Below are 22,656 nucleotides of genomic sequence, written 5' to 3' on the forward strand. Positions count from 1 at the left end.
AAGGAAAATGGGGGATTCGACCAGCAAACCGATATCACATTCAAACGTTTCATGAGATGGTTCATGGATATTGGTTTTGCGGGAACAATCTTTACATGGTGTAATGGCCAAGAAGAACGGAACCATGTGTTCAAAAGATTAGATTGTGTTCTCGCCAATGCTTTGCATGGAGAACAATCTTTCCTCAAGCAAAAATATACATTTTCCTAATTCCTTTTCAGATCACAAAACCTCTCGCTACTACAACTCATTGTCCAAAAGAAGAAAAATAAGAAGCCTTTTAGATTTGAAGCAATGTGGACTACTGATCCATCATGTCAGTTGGTTCTTGAGCAGCAGTAAACGGAGAAGCAATAGCGTTTCCAGTACCAGTTGTCTTCGAGAATGGACCCCATTGGTTTGTCCGATTAAATGAATCATGGCCGATGAACCCCGCAGATGGTATGTTCTTATTTGAAGTATCTTTGATTTGATTTCTGCCATTTCTGGCGAGAGGAAGGCCAAGGTGCAGATGAACTAGAACCATTTGATAGTGGTGCTGCGGTTTCAAAAGCCAAAAAGGGTTCATGGCAATTGGGGCATAGGAGGTTACAATTGAGGTAATTCTGAATAGTGCCCTAATTTCTGTAAGTGAAAATTCTGAATAGTGCCCTAATTTCTGTAAGTGAAAATTTTAGAAAATTTTAGTACGTGTTAGAAGTTACAATCTTGTGGCTTAGAGTTGAGAAGGGATAATGGATATATGCATGTCAATGTATTGGTACGGCTTTACTAATAACATTGAACCCAGACCTAGTTTGATGCGGAAAAGTTTTAAGTATTATTTGTTGGGATTTGATTCGACGTCTGCCCCTATTGGCTTTCTCATTGTGCCATAGGGATAAATTGGTCCCAGATATGTAAACCATCCACTCAGAACTTTTTTCACCAAATTTTCCACTGTTTTTAGCCGATCATCATGGATGGGAAATCTATAAATGTTTTTATCTTTGTAGTTTGTAGAAATATGAAGTAGAAAAACGATGTTATTGTGATTTTTATCGTCTCTTACTACTATAGATGCTTCATGCTTCTTTCTTGTCTCTCAGTATTTTCAATAAATTTAGGCACCGCATAAACTAGTGTTAGTTATAGAACCATTGTTGGTCTCTATTTTTTCACTTAGGAGATTTTGTGGCTCGTGTGTTACAGTCAATCAGTCACCCAAGAAAAAGTCAGTACTATACATAGATTTTGTGGCTCGTGTGTTACAGTCAATCAGTCACTCCAAGTTCTTATGGCAGAGCACGAGGAGATTTATCATCAATATGATGATGGGAATGGAAACTAGAAGCACGACCCCGGTCTTCCTGTATCAAAATCTTCCTGGTATCAAACTAGAAGCACGACTCCGGGGCCGGGGCCAGGTAACAAAATTAAATCTTCTGTACCGATATCAAAAGGCTTTACTTTATATATACTCTCCGGTGTTTGTAAATTCTAATGTTTCATCTCAAGGTTATCACGTGTCAACTTATAAAAAAGATTAATATCTCTGCATGTGATGATTGTGCTCTCCTGTATTAACATTATCTGTATTTTTATACTATTTTTTACAGATTGCATCGGTTCAGCCTTCAATGTAAAGGGAGTGATGCAATGCCCTAATTGCAGAAAAGTTGAGAAAGGTCAATGGCTTTTTTCTAATGGTACTCGTTCATGTCCAGAGCTTAGCTTGGAGGACTGGGCACATGATGAGGATCTTTATGATCCAAGTTACTCTGAAATTGTGAGTACTTTATGGTAGTGGCTCATTAATAGTTATTATGGAGTTTATTCTCTACTCACATGTTTTTCATATTCTTCTCATTGATTGAATTGTGGTTGCACTATTAACAGATATAAGTTATTCACCTTGAATGCTATGTTGTCGAGGCTTCTAAAGGGTATTAAAGCGTTAGTCAAGAAACCTAACGCCTTGCACCTCCCCTCTCCCCTGACAACTTAGCTTGAATGATTGTGAATAAATTTACTAGATATGCTGAGATGACGTCCTTAAAATGGTGTAATGTGTTGCTTCACTTCCAAAACCATTCTTAATCCTCCCTTGAGATAGTAGGTGTCATGGTTGATTTGAGATGAGACACCTGCCCAATCCACTCAATATGTTGACTCTAATAGTTAACCTAACAAGCTACTTAACCTGTAATCCAAAATATTAAAATATAATGAAAACTCTTCTCAGTTTAAATAGAAAAATGAGGATTACAGAGTTGCCTTGTTGAAACTCTTGGAGAGAAATTGTCTTCAGGCTACTTACAGGCACCAATAGCTTTCATTGTAAGGGAGAAATTTTACTAAAAAAAAATCAAAAGCAGTGGGATTGGATGAGAGACCAAGAATATGTCCGATTTGTTGTAGCTAGGGTCTTTTTATCTATTATCTTTGTATTTTCTCACTAGTAAAGTCAGCATATGCTTAGTTGCCGTGATTCGAGTACATGCTTTTGGTTATCCACTATCCAAGCATCAATCAAAACGATTTACTCACAATCTCTTCATTTTGATTATTTTATATGTACCAACGACAAGCTATTGATGGCCGTCCTTTTACTGGTTATTGTCTGTTTTTAATGAGGTTGTTTGTAATCTTTGCAGGTTATGAACACTAGTTCCTTTTATTGATTGCGGTTTTGGTTATTGTGGAATGCTTCGTAGTTTGTGGTGCTTTACTGATAAAGGTAGATATTTGTGTATAAATGATTTCTTTTTATGAATTGAAATTTGCACTTCAATTTTGTAATTTTTGTAGCTTGATCAGTCGTAGTAATTAACTTCACATGCAACTTACAATTAGGTGAACCATTCTTATACAGAGAAACAGTTCAATCATATTATGGAATTGAACAATACGAGGTGTGTGCTGGTGGTGTAGGTGTGGTGTTGGTGGTGTGGCGTGTGTTGGTTGTGTAAGTTATAAGAAAGAAGCTTCTGCTGAATCTGATGCACTCTGAAAATCCAGGTGAGCAATGCTTATTTGATCAAAGTGTTTTCTTAATTTTATGGAATTGAACATGTATCAGTACTTTAGATTTTAGAATGTTGAATTTGAGTTGGAGATAGGACAATAGCATGGTGCAGTGGCGGATATGAACAATAACAAATGGTTAACGGTGGTGAAATTTGGGTTTAGCGACCGAAAATATGTGTAGAAACTAGGGAGTTTAGAGGGAATGCCTGTATTAGTAGTAATGAACTGGTGTGATGTATTATAACTCTACTTGTTTTTTTGGGTATCTAAACGTCTCATGCAAGCAAAATATGTGAAACATTGACATATAGATTTTACTCCTCTTCTCGCACCAATCCTTTCTATTTGGTGTTTCATTTTCCAAATCAGTGTAAACTTATTATTGTAAATTACTTCAGCACTTCTACTCAATCTTGCCTCTAATACCTTAGAAAAGGTGAGTAGTTAGTAAATCCCTAGTTAGGCAAGATGAGTTCAAGTGCAAAATCCTTTTTTTTCCTTGCCTTCCATCAAGCTATTTCTTTCGTTACATTGCTAGATAACTTGTTTGATGATGCTGTTAGGTGTTGAATCCTGGCATGTGGTACTCGTACTTTGCCAACTGGGCAAAAGTCATTTTTAGTAGTATACTGTACATATATGTCGTCAAATTCATCTTTTAAGTAATTCTTCTTCACTACTTTTTTATTTTTTTCCGCTATGTTCGTAAGTATCTTGTGCACTTAAAGATCTCCACAGACTACACATGAGTTGAAGGAGGAAATGAATGAGATGAAGTCTTCCTTAGCTAATGTCATGGGTGTGTTAAAGGTGAGTTTGCACTTGTGTTTTTTTGCATATGATATCAATATAATATCATTTTGGTGTGAATGTATGATCTAGAACTTATATTCTCTTATCATTTTGGTCTTCTGTACTTGGGAGTTGATTCCTTATTGTTACCGTGGTTACTAGGTGTTACCGGCATTCTTTGCAACAAATTCTGTCACGAGGTTTTGTTAACTGTGACCATAATGAAGTACTGAAGGTAGGTCAATCTAAAGTTTTGGATAAGTCTACGGATAAGTTGTAAATTTCAAAATCCGCATACTCATTCATTATGTATGACTTTTTAGTTGTGATTTGTAGTAATGAAAATTAGTATTTGATCAGATGTACTTGTGAGGTTTTATGTTTATTGATAACTTTTGTGGAATTCATTAAAAATAAAAGGGAGACATGTTATGCAGGTAAATGTGGTAAATGGGTGGCAGGGCCAAAATAATTTTTTTTAAATACAAAATTGTTTAGTAACGGCAAAAAACCGTTACTAATCTCTTCATTAAGTAACACTTACGTGGAAGTAAAAGCGTTAGCAATGGGTGCAAAAACCGTTAGTAAATGCTTCAATCAGTAACACATATTCTACGCTTAACAAATATTACCAATTTATACAAACCGTTACTAATAGCTAAAGGAACTTACATTTTATAACCGTTAGAATCTAAAGGAAACCGTTAGTATTGTTGGAAATAAGTAACACACGTGTTGGCAAAAAACCGTTAGTAATTAATTTTAGTTACGCTAAATAACCGTTACTATAAATAATGTGTAACGGTTAAAAACTGTAACTAATTAAATTAACACATTAATAACGCCCAAACAGTTACGCATAAAAACCGTTACAAATATTTTTAGTAACGGCTAGAAACCGTTAAGGATATCCTATTTTGGTATAGTGCCAAATACTATAATAGAAACTGAAGACCCTACAACTGTAGAAGTACCAGTTAAACCACAACCAAAAAGGAAAACATTACAAGACCCAATAATAGAAAGTGAAGACCCTACACCTGTAGAGGTTCCAATATGGACACCTAGATGGAAAAAGGATAGAGATAAAGCAAAGACTAATAATACTTTTATCCCTTTTGCTAAAAATAGCGATAAAGCAACATATCCCCAAAGACTAGTTGTGTTTAAAAAAGACGAGAATTTTGATGAGATTAGGGAAGTGTTTAAAAATTTGACAATAAACCTACCTTTTCTAGAAGCTATAAAAAGTCTACTTGGACCACGCTAAGTTTCTAAAAGAGTTGTGCACCAAGAAGAGGAAAACCAACATACCCCACGAAGCATTCTTAACTGAACAATATCCCTTTTTATCTGAACATAACAGAATTGTTAAGTACAAGGACCCTAGTCGTCCTACTGTACAATGCACCTTAGGTGATACCTTCATAACAACTGTTTTATTAGACCTGGGGGCGAGTGTTGACTTACTCCCTTTTTATTTATATAAACAACTAGGTATAACAAAACTTCAACCAACCAAAATGACTTTGCAGTTAGCCGATCGTTCTATTAAGTATCCCAAGGGTGTAGTTGAAAATATTATCGTTAAAGTTCGGGATTTTTTTACTATCCAAAATTAACTTTGTTATTCTTGACACGAAGTTGCTCATGATTCCATTCCCATCATCTTAGGGCGCCCTTTTCTTGGCAACCGCCAATGCCCAAATCAATTGTCGGGATGGCTCAATGACTCTTTCTTTTGGAAATCTTTCTCGTAGAAGTTAACATGTTTAGACAAAAAACAGGGACAACTAGGTTTGCCTGTAGAAGGGAAGTGAAGTCCATTGAGAGTTTTGTACCTCACATTAGTCGCGGTGACACTTTAGTCCCCACACTAGTAGATACCCTCTTATGGAAGAAGACAAGGATCACAATTTCTACTCCCTAGACGTAGATAACATCAAGGAGGATTTCCTTCAACTCTTTTGCAACCCTTTCTTTGTCACTTCCTCGAAGTTCTCTCCTATTGACATCCATTCATCTCTTGACGCCATGGCGGAAGAAGAATTTTTCCCTCTATCCCAGTGATTCTTCTTACCCACCTATTAAGGAATGTCTTGCATATCTCAAGGCCTCTGATGATATAGACCTAAGAACACTAGTTGAACACCATTCACCCACCTCACATCCTCAATTCACTCATTCACCTTCCATCACGAATGTTCCTCGCCCTCTACCTTTTCAAAGAACCATTGAGTTTGTACTTGACCTTGGCATTTCTCCTATGCTTCATAACTATCTAAAACCAACTGGTGAAGAAGTAACACCCAAGGACAAGCCACCTGACACTTTTTCATTTTTTCCATTTTTTCCTTCTCAAAATTATCCACATCCTACGCATCTTCCACAACCATCAATTTTCTCACGTTCATTTACTTGGCATCCCCTTCATAGGAGGACAAAGAAGAAACTGTATGCTCCATTAGGTTTTAGATCTATAAGGCTTTGCTCTCATTCCACTAAGCTACATCATAGGAAATCTTGGTGCTTAATTCTGTTTGATGGTGCATTCCATGTTAATTATTTGTGGAAAGACCCACAACTTTTTCGATTGTTGATATATGGTAAACTGCATTTTAATATATATATATTAGATAAAGTCTAGGGAATCTGACTTTAAAAGACCCAAGTTTTCGTACAATACCAACTTTCTGGAGTTTAGACCAAACAAAAATTTCAAACTTAAAAAGAGTTTTCCAATTTTTTTTGGGGGTGGCGTATTTTGGTATTCATTTCAAATCATGTTGCCACCCTGACATGTTTACTCCAGTAGAGTTTGTGTTAGTTAGTGCACGCACGGTTTAATTGTGCTTCATATTATCATATCATCTTTACAATATTTACATTACAGTGCGCCAATTTTTGCCACGTTTCTATGGTAAATTCTTTCCTTATCTCTTTACACTTTGATGACAAAGCGCTAGATTGTTTGGGGGTGGGATAGAAACATTTGCAAAAAATTAGACACTTTTTTAGGATGTAAATTACGACTTTTATTTATAAAATGTTAAAAATTATAAAAATTAGTTAGTTACATAATTTAATTGTGCTATTGAATTGTTTCATGAACCCCCTTCTCCCAAATTGTTTGGGGGTGGTATAGAAACACGATGTAAATGTTAAGCACATATTAGGCTGTATATTAAGTATTATTTGTCTTAAAAATAATAAAAATAAAAATAAAAAGTTTATGATATACACTTAGGAATATTGGTATTGTTTCTTTCTCTATGCTCTTAATAATCTAGAAGTCTCACGTAGCTTTTGCATTAGAGTAGTTTTTAGAAACTTAGGTTAATATGCAGGTAATAATCTTTGCATCTATCTATAAATATATTACATGAGTATCTATGATTGTTTGGCAGTAAGTTTTTGAAATCTAGGCTAGAGTACTTATTCTACAAATCCTGTGAGAATATAGCCTAAAGCTTTATATGAGTGAAACATTTGAGAAATGACACAAGAGAGAAGTATATTCCGAATAGAGAAATCACACGTCCACTTACTTGACCACTATACCATGTCCTAAGAGAGAATTTAGGCCCTTTTTGGATCGATATAGCTAGAAATTCTGACCTAAGTATATTTTCCGCTAGTCGCCCCACTGAGCCTTTCATTAGCCCTTCCATAAACCATAATTTCTTTACCCTGTTACAAAAACAAAACAAAATATAAAAAAATAATAATAATAAAATCAACCTACCCATTTTAGAATAAGTCTGAGAATAGGATGAGTGAAGAAAAGAGAAGAGAAAAACCTGTGTAAACAGAAATTAGTTAGTTGCTTCAGAAAAGAAAAAGAAAAGAAGTTTCCATCCAAAGAAAAGAAAAGAAAAAGAAAAATAGAAATAAAATAAAAACTCCAAAAATAGAATAAAAGGAGTTGAAAAGCCAAAATAAAAAGGCTAAGGATGGAAACAAAGTGTAGAAGCAAAAGAACAAGGTTTTCTCTAGTTACGTAATATGAAGACCCTATTATCTCAAACTTGTCTTTTTGAATATCCATTTCCTTCCTTCTTAAACCATCTCCTAAACCTCGCAACACCTAATAAAGACCTCTAGCTCAATTAGGGATAGGTTAGTGGGATAGTAAGTGGCAGATGTGTTTGACCAACTTCGGCTTCCTTGTGTGTCATTGAGATTGTAAGGTAAAGTATGCCCACTGCACACTGGAGTAGCAAAACTTGAGTGGAAAAATTAGAGTGATTTTTGTCTTGACTTTTATGTGAGAACCTACTTAAGGACGCTATTCCAAAGTTTCAGAAACGGACCTGTTACTGCATTTCATAGCATTACTCATTGTATATATATATATGTTTATTCGTAGATGATTGATTATTATGCATATATTAGCTTAGGTTTCGACATGGTTATTCTGTATTCATTGCTAGTGAGATGTATAGATAATTGAGACATAAATAAGGAAACAATAATTTTATTTCTTAGTCGTTGTAGTATAGATGAAGTTTGTGAGTACCTTCACTGGAAAACTCTCACAAGGCTATAACTCGTCCACTAGGGAATTCCTAGTGGTTTAAGGCCTTGTTGTATATGGTCAATGCAATTGCACTCAGCGAAACGAGAGTAGATAGAACTCCATTTTTGGTCACTTATTCTAATTTCTCATCTTTGCTTGAGGACAAGCAAAATGCTATTTGGGGGTGGTTTGATAAGAGCCCAAAACTGTAGTTTTAACCCCTTAACCATCATACTTTTAGACCAATTATGTGAGTAATAATTAAGAGTTATTACTGATTACGTGTTTTTATGCATTTCAGGTTTCAAAGTCCATTATGTGTAGAAATGTGCCACTTTAGCGAGATAAAGGAGCAAAGGTCGGTTGCTAAGGAGTACTATGAATAAAGGTCAAGATTCAAGGAGACAAAGCCTTTGTAAAGCCCGGTCAAAAGCTGAAAAGTCAACACGGGCATAAATAGCGCACAAGTCAGCAGAACTTCCGAATGCCGTATCTTTGGACTCAGACCTCAGAATTTGGAGTATCTTATGTCAAAATGACCGGCTCGGAAAGAGCTTTTCAATGATCCAAACCTTGACCCAATTAGAGGAGCAAAAGTGGACAAAACGTTTGTCGAAGCCAATTGCAGCTGAAGAGCCCATTTTGGACTAAAGAAATTGGGTTTTGGGCCCGATTTTCCAGCCCAAAACATGGCTCCAAGCCCATGCACAATTTTTGGATCTGAAAGTATAAAAACAAAAGCTTGACTCTTTGTTAATGGTAGATAGTTAGGTTAAAAATAAATTAGATTAGGAGAAGAAAAGTAGCTATTAAACCTTAGTTCTAGATCTAGTTTTAGATTAATTAATTAGTTTTTATTCTTGCCTTAAATTCAGTATTAAATTATTGTTCTATTAGATTTATAAAGTTAATTACTTATTCCATAATGACATGTTCTTATTATTGTTCTTGTGTTGGGAATGGTAGTATAGAAATTTCACATCAAATCATTACTCTCACCATTGTTCTTTGTGTTTGTTCAATTGAATTTGTTTAAGTCTTGAGAGTTAAGAGTGGATCGAATCCTTACTCATTATATTGCATGATTAATATTTTGAGAGTAAGAAAAATTTATTTAAACGTAAGAACGGTAGAATTACGTATTAGTGTTGTTAACATTAATATTTAGGATTATACTATTTTTATGTTTATCGGTAGCTAGCGCAGCTCCACTTGGGCTTGTTCGGGTGTTTTGGATTTCTACAGTGTTTGGCCGAAGTCGCTCAACAACTTGGGCCAGAGTATTTCGTAAGTCTTGAAAACGTAAGTTTACAAGGAAAAAAAAGGAAAAGCTTGGAGTGAAAGGTGAGAGATGATGGTGGGGTGTAGTGTGGGTTGTGAGTGTAGAATGAAGAAAGTTTAAATAGGTTCTGAGCTTCCAAAACGAATCGGCAAGTTGCTAAATTATTTAAGGCAATTTCCGGAAATAGAAAATTTCCATATCCGAAAACGGAAACAAACCATATTTTTTATTTTATAACAACCCTGGTATCTTTTATACTGGATTTAGAATAGTAACTTCTAAACTCTCCTAGATTTCATGCTACCACCACACATAATCATAGATATGCCGATATCGGCCAAATTCTCAACCTTTACTCCAAGACAACCTTACAGAAGATGATCATATAACGAATTATGCTCGGTATAAATATTACCACCCCCAAACAATTCGGGAAGGTGGGATTATTGATAAAAACATGCACAATTCAAAAATAATCAATTATATTAAAAATAAAATTTAAATCCAAACAACATAAAACAAACACATTAATATTTAAATTTAACAACCTAATTAAAATCCAACTAATAAAACAATAAAACAATGAAATAACAAATAACACAAACCGATGGTGAACACCTAGCCATGTGATGAAGATGGACCCCGAGATGGAGATTGGTCCTGGGATGAAGAATGGCTTGAGCCATCTGTCCTTCAAGGCCGCTCATGCCTCTCGGACTCGGCTGAAAACGTAGAATCCTCCACGGGTGGCATGCGTCGTAGCATCTCTATTCGAACAAGCAACCGTGCTTCCATCTCAGATCCCGAAAGTAATCGCATCTTGGGCTTGGTGATGCCGGGTGGATAGTCTCCATGTTAGACAAGATATCTTCCTGACCCCTTTCGAAAGCATTTTAACTCTCCGTCACGAAGGTTCGTTTGTTTATTTCAACTACAACTGCCTATATCTCTGGATATCTTCACAAATACCATAAACGCAATGCAAGCCAGTTTGCAACACTTACATGCGTTCTAAATTAAAATTACAACTATCTAATGCATTTTCATCCAGACATGTCATATCTTCCATTTCATCCGCCAACTCAACTACATTTCCTTCAGACAACGGCCAAGTCTCTTGGATGCAATCCGTATAAATACTTGCATTAGAATGCAATTTGATCTTAATAGGAGCAGATTTTGCGACAACTCTAAATGAGAGCATGATCTTAGTGATCAATATGGGAAGAGGCACCATGCTCTTTCCCACTCCTCTAATCACATTAAAAATTAAATCGAGGATGCAGAAATTATACTTATTCGTTTGCAAAATCCAGAGAACGTGCATACATTGCAGACCGATATCGGCTTTTGTCTTTCCCGAGGGCGTTCCTACCAATCCACTTCTGATCGGTTCATTGGTTCTCGACTTGATGGACGAATGAATGAGATCTCGGATTGTATTCACCCTCCACGATAGTATCTTTCATCAAAGCAGAACTCCAAAGATAATCGATTCCCGAATGGTCGCTTCTAGGTTGCTTTCAGCGTAATTCCTAATAGCTCGACCAACAACCGCGTTACTTCCTCCTCGCTCCTCGCTACCTTAATGAAAATCCTATCCCCTCCAATTCTCGCTTTGTTATAAAATTGTTCTACCAAATCGTAGTGATAGAATTCCTCGGTCGAAAGTACCACAGTCCATTCCAATTTCTCCTAATCATCTCAAGATCGTAAAAATGGCGCGAAGCGGTCGGCCGCAAACGCGTGCTCCGGCAAAATCTGACGTCTTAAAATAACCATGAGAAATATTGAAACAATCTACGGGTTTGTATAATGGAGTGTGGGGATGCGATTTTAGACAACTTTACTAAAAAGAACCGATGGTGGTGGCGTCGATGGATTAAGCAGCTCAAATTTTAGATTTTTGGTGGTTTTCGGAGTTTTAAAATTGTTGGGGTTGGTGGTGGTAATGGTTTGGAGAAGATTTCAGATTGATTTAAATGCTTGGCGTGGGTGTAGTTAGGTTTTCTTTTCTCTTGTTTTTTTTTTTTTATTTGGTAGGTTGAAAACTTTCTTAATGGCGGTGATGGGATTAGAAACGTGATACTGTTTGTTTGGGAAGGAAGGGCGCAAGCGGCCGCCGGTCTTGTGAAGTTTGGGCCCAAGCCCAATTTGAATTCCGAACTTTTTCGATATTTTGCGCAATTTCAAATTCAATTTGCCGCTTCGTTACTGGTCCGATTTTGGCGAATGAGTTATGGAAATGATCAAGAGAAATTTCCAATCCAATGATCCATAAAACACTCAATTCCAACCATGGGTGACGTATAAGAAGGTGGAAAAACGCCTCAAAGTCGTGTGTGGCGTAAGTTATCGCGAACGAAGGAAATCTAAGTTTTAGATAACGCCAACCCAAATGAACTACGACTAACGGGCCTAAGCAAAGACAATGGAAAGTTTGAGAAATCCAGATGGAAAGACCAACTCGCCCACCCCAAAAAAAATTTTAAACACAAAATTTGTTTTAAACGCGTCGCTTTAAAAAGTCGATTGCCAAAACTTGTTGGATTGCTATTTCTATGATTTTAGAATTTTTATTTTTATTTTTATTTTTTTATTTTTTTATTAGTTTATTATAAGAAAAATGAAAAACAATAAATACATAATTCACCCCATAGAGGAACATGACTCAACAACTGAGAAAACATGCAAAAGTGGAAAACGTGAATTATGTGAAACGTGGACTTAGGATCCGGTACTTACACCACACACTCCATAGGGAGGGCCCGGTTACCTGAATGGTGCACTTACCACTATATGGAAGTGAAAGGAAGTACACCAAATGACAAAAGTCAATCCTCATAGATAGGGTCCTGTAAAAGGACTTCCTCTCCATCAGGGGACAGAAGTTCGTGAAAATGTTTTAACCGTTGACCATTAACTTGAAAGGTACTGTTGTCCTTGGGATTTACCAAGGTGATTGCCCCCAGGGGGTGACTTCATGAATCGAGAAAATGACCGCACCAACGGGTTTTAGTTTCCACAGGGAAAATGTAGACGGGGAGTTATAAAGCAAAACCTTTTGACCGACCACAAACTCTTTGCGCAAGATTTGCTTATCATGAACACGTTTCATGTTAGCTTTATAATCCTTCGCGAGATCGTAAGAATCGCTACGGATTTCTTCAAGCTCATTCAATTGCAACTTGCGTTTGACACCCGCCTCATCAATATTGAAGTTAAGGCTTTTTATAGCCCATAGAGCACGGTGCTCCAATTCAACGGGAAAATGACATGGTTTCCCAAATACAAGTCTAAAGGGAGACATACCTATAGGAGTTTTGAAAGCCGCCCTATAATTTCCATAAGGCATCCGATAGACGCTTCGACCGATCTTTCCTATCGATTTTACAGTTGTTTCTAAAATCTTTTGATTTCCCTAATAGAAACTTCTACTTGTCCGCTAGTTTGTGGATGATAAGGAGTTGCTACCTTGTGTGTAACTCCATACTTTTTCACTAAAGATGCAACAACTCTGTTGCAAAAATGTGTTCCACCATCACTAATGATGGCTTTAGGAATGCCAAAACGACAAAAAATATACTCCTTAATAAAAAATACAACTGTCTTATGGTCATTGCTACAGCAAGCCATGGCCTCTATCCATTTAGACACGTAGTCCACGACAACTAGAATATAATTGAAACCGTGGAAAATAGGGAAGGGACCCATGAAATCAATGCCCCAAACGTCAAAAATTTCTACTATCAAGATTGGATATAATGGCATCATATTACGCTTCGTGATTCGCCCAAGTTGTTGGCAACGAATACACGTCTTGCAAAACACTTGGGCATCCTTAAAAAGGGTAGGCCAATAAAATCCATATTGAAGAACTTTAGAGGCTGTTTTCATTCCACTAAAATGGCCACCACACTCTTTGTCATGGCAGAACGATAGAATTTCATTATATTCCCACTGGGGAATGCAACGACGAATAATCTTATCCACACAATACTTAAAAGGTAGGGCTCATCCCAGTAGTATAACTTAACTCTAGCCAAGAACTTCTTACATTCATTTCTTGACCAATTATAAAGCATAACATCAGCCGCTAAATAATTTACAATGTCAGCATACCATGGTGCTGAAAAAATAACATACAGATGCTCATCAGGAAAAGAGTCCGGTATGGAGTCAGAATCACTATTATCGTCGTTTGTAACTCTAGATAAGTGGTCGGCAACTACGCTTTCGACCCTCTTTTGTCCTTTTATTTCTAATGTGAACTCTTGCGGGAGAAGAATCCATCGGATTAATCTCGCTTAGCATCCTTCTTTGCAAGAAGGTACCTAAAATTTGTCTGCATGGTCCGTGTAAACTAAAGTTTTAGAACCAACCAAATAAGGATCTAAACTTATCTAAAGCATAAATGACAGCTAAGAATTCTTTTTCAGTAGTTGTATAATTCCGTTGAGCATCGTTTAAGGTTTTACTAGCATAATAAATAACAGTGGGACTTATTATCTAGTTTCGTCCCAAGACAAAGCACCAACTGCATAATCACTAGCATCACACATGAGTTCGAAAGGTTTAGACCAATCGGGAGGCTGTATAATTGGTGCAGAGATTAGGGCGGCTTTTAAAGTTTCAAAAACCTACTTACAGTTAAAATTAAAATCAAAGATTGCATCCTTCAAAAGCAGATTAGTTAAAGGCCTAGCTATTTTTGAGAAATCTTTAATAAAACGCCTATAAAACCTGCATGGCCTAGAAAGGCTCTAATATCACGGACAGTCTGTGGTTTAGGTAGAGTCGCTATCTTATCTAGTTTGGCCTTATCTACTTCGATGCCATCACTAGATACAATGTGACCTAGTACTATGCCCTTTTTCACCATGAAATGACACTTTTCCCCAGTTTAAAAACGAGGCTCTTTTCTTCACACCGTGAAAAACCTTAGATAGGTTAGACAAGCAGTCAGGAAGGAGTCTTCATAGATAGAAAAATCATCTATGAAAACTTCCATAAAGCTCTACCATGTCACTAAATATATGAAGCGCATAATCACCGAAGGTACCAAGAGCATTACAAAGGCCAAAAGGCATTCGCTTATAGGCATACGTTCTAAAAAGACATGTGAAGGTAGTCTTTTTCTTGGTCATCAATATCAATAATAATCTGAAAATAGCCCGAGTAGCCATCCGTAAAACAATAAAAGCATGACCCGGCTAGCGCGCATTTGAGCATCCGATCTATAAAAGGTAAAGGAAAGTGATCCTTTCGTGTCATAGCAATTAAACGTCTGTAATCAATACAGATTCTCCATTTCATAGGACCTTGTGTGACAACATAGTCACCCTTTCCGTTACGTACCATGGTAACTCCCGATTTCTTAGGAACTACATGAATGGGGCTTACCCATTCGCTATCAGAGATTGGGTATATGATACCCACATCGAGTAATCGTAAGACTTCTTCCCTAACCACCTCTTTCATGGCAGGGTTCAAATGATGCTGAGGTTCGCGAGAAGTCTTCGCGTTATCCTCCAAATGGATGCGATATGTGCAAACATTAGGGTCAATTCCCTTAATGCCGGCTAGGGACCAACCAATCGTAGACCGATGTTCCCTAATCACCCTGATTAAACGTGTATCTTCATCCTTAGTTAACTGAGAAGATATAATTACTAGATGACTATCATCTGGATCAAGTTGAATATATTTTAACTCCGGGGGAAGAGGTTTAAGCACCGGGGTGGAAGGAAAGTCAATAGATGTTTCGTCAGGGTCCTCATCTTGCGTAATGAATACTTGCTTAGGTAGCAAGTCTTCATACTCAGTATATGGAGCAACCAAAGGGTCTACAATTGGTGTGGACTCAAGGATGGTGTTGACTTCCTCTAAGTAGGAGTCATTTACAAAATCTGAAGTTCCAAAAGAAAGGAATTTATACATATGGTTTTCGGGAAACGTGTTGTTAAAATAATCTTGAGCTAAGTTATCAATCATGCTAACCTCCCCATCTATAGACGATTCTCGTAATCTGTTTTCATCATTTTAAAACATTTACCTCAACGTAAAAGATGGCCAAAAGATAAGGACATCTTACCATCGCGACAATTTAAAGCGCATTGGCGGGTTGCCAAAGAAGGCCCTAAGATGATCGGGTGCAGAGTCGTTAGCGACTTCTTTTCAAATGCAGATCGAGGATAATAACAAAATTTTTATCGGATGGTAGAAATCCCGAACCTTAACAAAAGCACGTTTTCCACTACACCCTTAGGATACTTTATAGACCTTTTGCCCGCTAACTGCAACGCCATTTTTGTAGGTTGCATTTCCTGTAGACCTATTTGTTTATACAAATAAAAGCGGGAGTAAAGTTAACAATTTTAATTGGTTTCCCCCTTGTTCTAATAAAGCGGTTAGATCGTGTGGGATTCTCCTAAGGTGCATTTTACTACAAGAGACGACTAGGGTCCTTGTACTTAACAATTCCATTATTTTTAGGATAAATTTGGGAACCGCTGTTAGGTTAGAAAGGCGCCTTTAGGTATGTTGGTCTTACGCCTAGTAGTGCACAACTCCTTAAGAAACTTAGCGTGGTTAGGTAGCTTTTTAATAGCTTCGAGAAAAGGAAGGTTTATCGTTAGATTTTTTAAAACGTTCCTAATCTCCTCAAAGTTTGTATCCGTGGTTAGCATGACTAATTTCTGAGGGAACGGTGGTTTCGCTCTATATTTAGCGTATGGCTCGACTAGATGTGTAACCTTGGCTTTATGTTTCTTAGTTTGTGGTTTAACTGGTACCTCTACAATGGTAGGCTCTTCAGTTTCTATTTCGGTATCTAGTTCGATATCCGGTGTAGGGAGTATTGATGGGGTAACTATAGGCATAGTTACTTTGTTATCAACCACTCTTCCAGAACGAAGAGTGCTGATGGCATTTAAGTCACCTACGATTGTAGTTTCCGTACTAGTATTACCGTTTACCTCAAAGGCTGTGTTTGCTGTTTTAGGGTTTGGTATTGCTTGTCCTGGAAACACGCCTTTTGGTTGGGCTTTCTCTTGGGCTAACTGTTGTATGCCCTGATTTATGGATTGTAAAATCTGTTGGTTCGATTGAGTCATTGATTGGAAAAGTTGTTAGGTAACCTGTATAAAGGTGTCGAAACGATCCGGTTGTGTAGGTGTAGTAGTCACAGGTGGTGCGACTGGAACTATCTCACGTTGATTATTTATGGGCGGGGGTGTGATAGTTATTATTGTTAACCGGAACGATACCTCTATTGGTATTATAACTATTATAATTACCCTGACCTTGTGCTTGACCTTGTCGTGGTTGCGTTTGGTTGTTATAATTATTATAATTCCCCTGACCTTGTCCTTGTCTAGGTGGAGCTTGGTTATAGTTATTTGTTTGCCTAACATTTTGGTTATTAAACCCTGGAGGTGTAACTTGTTGATTGTTTCGCCAACTAAAGTTGGGATGTTGTCTCCATTGGGCATTAGGAATAGGATAGCTATTAATGGAGCAAACATTATCTTGCTCTAATTATTGTTGTTCATAGGCGAGAGGACAATAAGAGTCGAGTGCTTTCGGGGACTCAAACAAAATTACATGGGTTGGAGTTGACATTCATGACGGGGATATGCTTTTGTTGAACGAAATAGCCTCAACCTTTTAGTTAGAGATTCGATTAAATTTTTAAGTTACGGATCGGGTTTCATCTCAAACATACCTACCCTTAACCTGTTGAGAAGAACTAGCGGAGAGGGGGATATCATCACTACCCCCAATTATTATTTGCGTTTAGTTTGATCTTCTAAAATTTGTAAGCCTCAGGGGCTCCTTTACTTAGGAAACTACCCCCATTCATTATGTCAAGGACTTCTTTATGGTGATGTAGAAATCCTTTGAAAAAGGCCACGAACTAACGTGTCTTTTGCTAGGTTATGGTGTGGACACTCTATAAGCGGAGATCGGTGAAACGATTCCAAGCCTTAAAAAATGATTCATGAGGATTATTCCGAAAAAAATGAATCTTGGAAAGCATCTCATCCGTCTTTAGGGGTGGGTAAAAATGTTCCATAAACAAAATGAACAAGTTTAGCCCACGAGTCCACCGAGTTAAAGGGGCTTAACCAAGGGGGATATGAAAGCACTGCCTTATCGGCTAAGGTGAAGGGAAATACCCTTAGTTTAATTTGTTCCACACAACCGTAGGGATGATGGAATGTTGTAAGGACTTGTTCAATCCTATGCATGTAATGCCGATAAGGTTTTCATGGTCTAAACCATGAAAAAGCGGGTAACAAATTAAATATGTTTGGGGATTCAAAAATCCCCAATCGGGTCCGATAGAACGATGCAAAATTTAGGGCTATCGCTCAAGGCTTTGTAAAAGCCGGAGAGAGGAGTCTCTTTTCTTCACCATTATGTCGGTGTGGTGGGGGGGATAGTAGCTAGAGGTGTAGTGATTGGTATACTCGATAGATTTGTTTGTTGACGTTGACGGTTAATTACGTTCGGTGTTTTTCTCACCCGGACCTTAATCTCATGCAAGTCTAAGTCTAAACACGACAACACTCCAAACAATCTTGATATATTAGTATAAACCTCTAACCGGAGATCGCGAGGTATGGAAGAAAGGAATACCTGATTGGTCCTTGCTTCGCTTATGAATAGCGTCTTGTTTACGCGATGTTCGTGTATATAACAAGTTATAACACCAAAAACTTAAAAATCGAACTTCAAACAAACCTTGCGTGGAAATCGGCAAAATTCAGCTTAGAGGCGGCGGTGCGCTCACTTTGAAGCCGTGGTGCGCTCCGTGTAACTTCAAGTTCTGTGTTTGAGCCGGTCGCGCCTTCGGTTTAATGATTGCAGGTCGCTCGCAGGTGGTTCCAGCGTTTGAAGCGCAGTGCGCTCGGTGTAATTTTTGAGGAACTTTTCAATGCTGAAACGAACAACCACGGATGAATCAAACAAGGGTGGGTGGGTTTAATAGGACTTAAAATGACTAATTATACTATGAAAATAATGCTAAAGGTAACTAAGATGGCGCCCATTTGATAAACTTAAAATGATAGTTTACCTACTTAAATGAACAATAAAACTCAAAAAGCGTAAAAATTTTAACAAATAAACTAAAACTCATTCGACTAATTTATCAAGTTTTCTACTCTCAATTCTATCGAAATAGAGTGGAGTAACAAATTCGTTCCACTCCTAGTTCTTTAGCATGGAATGTTTTCTAGTCTAATTAATCGGTCTTAAGTCTAGTGAGAGATTTACGGGGGAATTCTATACTATGGGGTAGATTCAATTGACAAGTTACTTAATAACGCGAATGCTCACGAATCTTGAAATGTGAATCTAGATAAGAATTAGAGGGAAGTGAATCCACCTCGAATCCAACTTAATCACCTAGCATAGACTGTTGTAATCCAATTCTTACGTTCTTACGGTAAGAATTGCTCGTTCTAATCCCTAATTAGCATGGCATTTCTACCAATTATAACTAGCATGTGAGGTCGTCCACCCATTCTCATGGCGAAACACAACCTTCTAGAATGGAATAGACTCTACAACGACTCTACACTATACAACTAAGTTTTCATCAACCCCTCTAATGGAGGTTTTAGCCTTGATTCATCAAACCATTATTTCTCATTGAATTATAACTAAACATCATACCAAAATTCTAACTTGGCTAATTTAACTAACAATACTTCAATCTAATTTAACAACTCAGAAATGATACTCAACAAGAATTAAAATTAGATCTATAAATTGAAATGACAAAAATCGAAATTAACAAACTAGCTATTTTATTTATCAAACTAATGAAGAACAATGATTCTAAAGATTAATCTAAAACAAGAATTGAAATGAACTAAACTTAATTTTATTTAATGAAAACTAGATCTAGAATTATCTATAGTTTTAGGTCTAACTAGCTACCATTAACAAAGAGCTAAGCTTTTGTTTTTATATGTTCAGATCCAAAAATCGTGCATGGGCTTAGAGCCATGTTTTGGGCCAGAGAATCATGCCCAAAACCCAATACTTTTAGTCCAAAAAGGCCTCTTCAGCTGCAGTTGACTTCGACAGACTTTTCGTTCACTTTTGCTCCTCTGATTGGGCCAAGGCTTGGACCATTAGAAAGCCCTTTCCGAGCCGGTCGTTTTGACATAAGGTAGACCCAATTCCGAGGTCTAAGTCCAAAGATATGGCCTTCGGAAGTTCTGCTGACCTTGTGTACTGTTTCTGCCCGCGTTGACTTTGACTTTTCAGCTTTGACCGGGCTTTAGAAAGGCTTTGTCTTCTTGAATCTTGGCCTTTAATCATAGAACTCCTTAGCAACCAACTATTTCTCCTTTATCTCATCAAAGTGGCACATTTCTGCACATAATTGACTTTGAAGCCTGAAACGCATAAAAACACGTAATCAGTATTAACTCTTAATTATTACTCACATAATTGGTCTAAAAGTATGACTGTTACAGGGTTAAAACTACAATTTTGGGCTCTTATCAATTATATCCCAAATGTCTGCACCTAGGACCCCCCAATAGAATGGTGTAGCAGAGAGGAGAAACAGGACTCTTATGGAAATGGTTAGATCGATGATGAGTTATTCGGATTTACCAATTTTGTTTTGGGGATATGCCTTGGAAACGGCAGCTTACATTCTGAACCTGGTACCTTCTAAATCAGTACCTAAGACTCCAACAGAATTTTGGACTGGGCATGAGCCTAGTATGAAACATATTCGGATTTGGGGTACCCTAGCACATGTGTTGGTAGATGCTGATAAGTTAGGATCTCGTACAGAGGTACGCTTGTTTATAGGCTATCCTAGAGGAACGAAGGGTGGTTTATTTTATAGGCCTAAGGATCAGAAGATCATTGTTAGCACCAATGCTCGATTCTTAGAAGAGGACTATGTGATGAACCCCAAGTAGTAATATTCTAGAAGAATTAAGAGGAGAGACACCAACTAGTTCAGTACCAATTGTACAAGAATAGGATCCACAACGTGTCACTAATGACGTACAAGAACAAGAGGTGCTTCGTCGTAGTGGGAGGGTTGTTAGACAACCTGATAGGTGGATTGGTTTGGGAATGTCTTCAGACATAACCACTGATAACCAAGATCCTGATCCCTGGACCTACAATGAAGCACTCCAAGATAAAGATGTAGAATCTTGGCAAAAGGCAATGATTTCTGAGATAGAATCTATGGATTCTAATAAGGTCTGGGAGCTTGTAGAGCCACCCAATGGTGTTAAAACCATTGGATGCAAGTGGGTCTATAAAAGAAAAAGAGGGGCATACGGTAAGGTTGAAACCTTTAAAGCAAGGCTGGAGGCAAAGGGCTTTACTCAAGGAGAAGGTATCGATTATGAGGATACCTTTTCACCAGTAGCCATGCTTAAGTCTATCCGGATTCTTTTATCTATCGCAGCTCATTTTGATTATGAAATTTGGCAAATGGATGTCAAGACATCTTTCCTTAATGGAAGTCTTGAGGAAACCATCTATATGAAGTAACCAGAAGGATTCATTGAAAAAGGTCAAGAACATCTTGTTTGTAAGCTTAAAAGATCCATTTATGGACTTAAACAAGCTTCTAAATCTTGGAACATTCGTTTTGATGAGGTAATCCAATCTTATGGATTTGATAAAAGCCTAGACGAATCTTGTGAGTACAAGAAATTTGATGGAAACGTAGTGGTATTTCTTGTGCTTTATGTAGATGACATCTTACTCATTGGAAATAATGTGAAAGTGTTGTCAGACATAAGGGTATGGTTATCAAAGCAATTTGATATGAAGGACTTGGGAGAAGCGGGTCACATCCTTGGGATCAAAATTATAAGAGATCGCAAGACAAGGATGTTGTGCTTATCTTAGGCTACCTATATTGATACTGTGTTGACTTGTTCTAACATGCAAAACTCCAAGAAAGGTTTCTTGCCTTTCAGGCATGGAGTTCCTATATCAAAGGATATGTGTCCCAAGACACCAAAAGAGATAGACGACATGAAAGTGGTTCCTTATGCTTCGGCTATAGGAAGCTTAATGTACGCCATGTTATACACGATGCTAGACATCTGCTTTGCCGTTGGCATGGTTAGCAGATATCAGAAGAACCCAAGACAAGGGCACTAGACTATGGTAAAACATATTCTGAAGTACCTGAAAATGACTAAGGATTATATGTTAGTATACCAAGCAGATAGTTTGGTTCCCTTAGGGTATACAAATTTTGATTTTCAGTCAGATAGGGACAAGAGTAAGTCTACCTCAGGTTGTGTGTTTACCTTGTTAGGTGGAGCCATAGTATGGAGGAGTGTCAAGCATAAATGCTTGTCTGACTCCACCATGGAAGCTGAATATGTGGCAGCCACTGAGGCAGCCAAAGAATCAGTTTGGCTCCGGAACTTCTTGTAATCAAGTAAACACATTGAGTGCAAGTACCACCTAATAAGAGGAGATGTTACTGTTACCAAGATAGCATCAGAAGATAACCTAGCTGACCCCTTGACAGGCATGTTGAGGGGATGGGAATCAGATGCTTGGCAGCATAGCTTTAAGTATAAGTGGGAGATTTGTTAGTAGTATACTAAAAAGCAATGCTTTGAGTATAAGTAGGAGATTGATAGGGTTATATACTAAAAGCATTACTTTCGTAATAACTCTAATTCATTATATTTTGAATGAGAATTATATGGGCAAATGTTATGCATATTATATATGTTATTAGTTATATGCATGTATTTAATACTTTATGTTTTAGATGATATGGTGTGGACACACATAAGATCATATCATCGGTACTTATAAAGTATAAGTAAACGTTCACAACCTAAATGGATTTGGACAAACCATTGGTGTGGTTGTAGTATAATCTGGTATTAGTCTATCTTGACTATAGGATTACACTAGTACACTTTTTGTGTATTGAACAGGACCAAGTGAGGTTGTTTCTCTTTATACTGACTATGTAAGAGAAGAAACGCCTCTGTTATTATGGATGCTTGTCCTCTTAATTCGGATA

General features: G+C 37.4%; 1 long non-coding RNA gene across 2 annotated transcripts; it reads left to right on the plus strand.

Moving 5' to 3' along the window:
* Positions 1–490: 490 nt before the first annotated feature.
* Positions 491–4,047, plus strand: LOC147504525 (uncharacterized). 2 transcript variants are annotated; one of them, XR_015220416.1, is made up of 6 exons: positions 491–599; positions 1,599–1,768; positions 2,637–2,719; positions 2,855–3,000; positions 3,720–3,819; positions 3,964–4,047. It is a non-coding gene; the product is annotated as an uncharacterized LOC147504525 (long non-coding RNA). The 2 variants fall into 2 exon arrangements; XR_015220415.1 differs by having other exon boundaries at positions 3,738–3,819.
* The last annotated feature ends 18,609 nt before the right edge of the window (positions 4,048–22,656 follow it).

This window comes from Coptis chinensis, chromosome 4, assembly GCF_015680905.1.
Source record: "Coptis chinensis isolate HL-2020 chromosome 4, ASM1568090v1, whole genome shotgun sequence".
Classification (NCBI taxonomy): domain Eukaryota; kingdom Viridiplantae; phylum Streptophyta; class Magnoliopsida; order Ranunculales; family Ranunculaceae; genus Coptis; species Coptis chinensis.